This window comes from Aplysia californica, unplaced genomic scaffold, assembly GCF_000002075.1.
Source record: "Aplysia californica isolate F4 #8 unplaced genomic scaffold, AplCal3.0 scaffold00432, whole genome shotgun sequence".
NCBI classification, from domain to species: domain Eukaryota; kingdom Metazoa; phylum Mollusca; class Gastropoda; order Aplysiida; family Aplysiidae; genus Aplysia; species Aplysia californica.
In genome coordinates this window covers 547234-550885 of record NW_004797702.1, presented here as the reverse complement: position 1 = coordinate 550885, position 3652 = coordinate 547234, and positions in this window count along the sequence as shown.

The window sequence follows — 3652 nt, the reverse complement described above, 5'->3', positions numbered from 1 at the left end:
TCTAATCTTCTGGCGCTCATATATATGACCTCATGCAGTTGCGAGCGCTGTAAAACCTCTACTAAAAACAAACAAAACAAGGGGGCTCTCGTGGCCTAGAGGTAAGGTGTTGGCCTCTCATTCAAAGGTCCCGGGTTCGATTCCGGGTAGCGACCAACAAATTTTCTTCTCTAAAATTGTCTCCTTTCACATCCTTTCCTGATCTCTAGCAATGTTCTGTTGTCTGCTTTCATTTCCACTTTCTGTCCCCACCCCCTCACCTCCTTTGCCACCTCCTCTGGGCTCCTGACTCTTTCTGCAGCCTTTCTACTGCTACTCCTTGGCTCCTCCTAACTGCTGTCTTTCTGCCGCACCCCTGATCTTCTGGTAGGAAAGATCTACACCTAGCCTTCTCGGACAAGGGCGAAAAATCTCGGAGGGCCCGTGTGCAAGTTGCGCACGTTAAAGATCCCTTGGTGGTCTAAAATCGATAAGAGTAGGCTTCGGCCGCCACCCGGGCAAAATTCAAAATTTTCTACCAACTAAAAAGTATTAGGTGTGTCCCGCGCGCTCATATGACCTTATGCAGTTGCGAGCGCCGTAAAACCCTATACTAAAACAAAAAACAAAACAAAACAAGAAAGAGGAGGCACCTGGAGGTATAATAGTTATGTTTGTGGTACAGTGATTAGGCCCTTGGAGATCTTTGCCTTGCATGATGAAGGATATGAGATTTTTTCATTGTTTTCTTGCGTCCCTTTAGGTCAACTTACAGACAGGGTCAAAGCAACCCGCCTTTTAATTTAAATGATGTGGAAAAGTGGAAAACATTTATATTTGCCTAGCTGCAATATTATGTAAAAAAACATACAATTACAAGGGAGTCCTCTTACTCTGGAAATGATGGTAAACTGAAAGCAAATAGAATCCCTCATATTTTTTTTTCTTTGCTACAGTGAAACTTGGAAATAATGAACTCAGATGCCACAAAAGGACACAGATTCTCCTTTTTTTTATATATTCATTAAAATCAGCAAAATAAATTAGATTCCAAGAAGTCGCTTGCATGGCGAACAGCCCTCGCTGATGTGGTTTCGACATTTTTTCCCAGCAAGAAACCTTATCTACTCTATTCCAAGAGACCATCAATCGCATCTGCACCTTTGATTATTACATGCTTAGCCTAACCTATTGTGTACATCTTATGCAACCAATCAGAAGCCTTATTCACAAGCATTCTGAGGACGGAACGTAAGCAGAGATTCTCTGTGATTCAGACAGGTTGTAGACATTCACACTCCTAAAACGAAAGATTGGTTTCAACTAAATTGAAGGTCAGGCCTGATGACTTCATTATATAGGAGTTTCACTGTACTATTTGGGCAATCTCTCTACACTAAAAACACAGTCACGGATACACCGAAGAAAATTTGGCGGCCCTGCAGATTTCAGTTTGAAACCAGATCCCACTGTATTTGATATGTTTTTGAGAGTTGGACTAGAGAAGACCATTTTTGCATCAGGAAAAAACAACACCTAAACTTCCACTCAAACAACACTGAAACCTACAACGCAGACTTCACAATAGACGAACTTACATCGTGCATCTCGGACCTGGGTTAGATTAAATGATTCTGTGCTGTGTGATCTGTGTTTGAAAAGTGTCTTTTTGTAGGGTCTTGTCTTATATGTATTCGGAGCTAGGGGTCTTTTGTCTGTATGCCTGTCTGTCTGTCTGTCTGTCTCTCCCTCTCTCTCTCTCTCTCTCTCTCTCTCTCTCTCTCTCTCTCTCTCTCTCTCTCTCTCTCTCCCTCTCTGTCTGTCTCTCTCTCTCTCTCTCTCTCTCTCTCTCTCTCTCTCTCTCTCTCTCTCTCTCTCTCTCTCTCTCTCTCTCTCTCTCTCTCTCTCTCCATGTATGTGTGTGTGTCTGCACTCACAAATTCCAACCCACGTTGATCATTTCTGGGAGATCAGAAGTTGAGCTGTATGTGTTGAGGTCCTTGTTGACATTATATCTACTATCTAGTTTACTTTTGCCCTATGCCCATTAATCCACTAGGATCATTGTCATGTCGACTTTGACCCAAAAAAGCAATAAAAACAAAGTTACAAATGAAAGTGGTACTGGTACATATATACCAAAATTATTTATAAGAACAAGACCACGTTGCACAAGGAAAAACAAAATGAGTTTTGAAGATTGTACACGAAGGATCCATGAGAATCGAGGAGCTCACAATTGTGAACATGGTTTGGAATCGAAATTGAGAACATGATTTAAACTAGGCCCTATTTTAATTTATTGTCGCCTTACCCACCGGCTCCTGGTGGTCTTGGGGGTGCGCTTACTTGATCGCCAGCAAACCAGCGTCTGTGGTGTAGCGACGATCTCACAGTACAGTCAACCCGAGTTGGCCCTGATAGGCAGGGTCGGAAGCCCGCCTCCAAATTATATATATTCGTGTTAATGGGATGGGGGGGGGGGGGGGAAAGAGATCTGAATCTGACTACAACTACAACTGTCAACTACACTACAACTTTTTTTTTAATTTGAAACCGCCAGGAGTACACAAACAGTGCTCGGCAGCTGAGCAGTGATTGATGTTCTCCCTTTCTCCCTCGCACGACTGAACCACCTCACCCCCGCCCCCTAGAAAAAATAATACAGTGGAATCCTGTTATGACGAGAGGTAGGGGACCAGTGCGAAATGTCCGTTTATAGCAGGATTCTCGTTACAAGGGATCCAGTAATACATACAAGGAAAATAGTAAAGTAGGCCTAATCTATGAGTTTGGCGTTCTGTTTATTCCTTTTTGTATTTCCCCTGATGACGATTTGTTCAACATGATCTCTAGGTCTTACTTGATCAAAAATCGAATTAGGTTTCTTTCTCTAGCACTAGCAATGTTGACAGCTCGGCGTTGGCGATCAGCAGGAAGGGGCCCTGGCTCTAGGCTAACTCGCCCGCTGTGTTGTCCCCCACCCCACCACACCCTGTGGTGCGTTGCGTCTGCTAGCGCACGTCACACATTCAGTGATTCACTCCATCTATCAGCATTGTGACCTCTCCGTCCGGCACCAGAGAAGTGAGAGGCACGGTATGCCTAGATAATCTAGACTGGGCTGGCCTATCAACTATCACGCGATGCGTTCTGCTTGTCTGCGCATGCCACACCCTCCCCACTCATTCACTCCGGCCTTCATTGTTGGTTCGCGTGGGCTCTCCCATTCTTTGTTTCGCTGGATCACCAACAACTTTCTCAACTGGCAAGGTTTTATAATATCTGTAATTGGTCTACGCGCTGTGCACAGCAGCAGCTATATTCCGTTAAAACCGACTCGCGTGACGCTCTGATTGCGCAATAGCCGTATTTTATTTACAAAGATAAATAGGGAGAAAAAACGGGGTTTTAGAGTACTGTCTTTATAACAGACTTCTCGTTGTTTCAGGACTTGTTATAAGTGGACTCCACTGTATAGAGATCATACATGTATTCTAAAGTTAAAATCATCTTTCGCTATTGTCTCACATATATTGCCCGACCGAGAAGGAAGACCCAGACGTGTGTGTAAGGTCAAGTAAGTTCCGAATTAGGGCTGAAGCCGCCAGAAATGAATTCATCCTCTATTAAAATAGGCAGCGCAGGTGAGACGAAAACCTCAGGTGGCCAC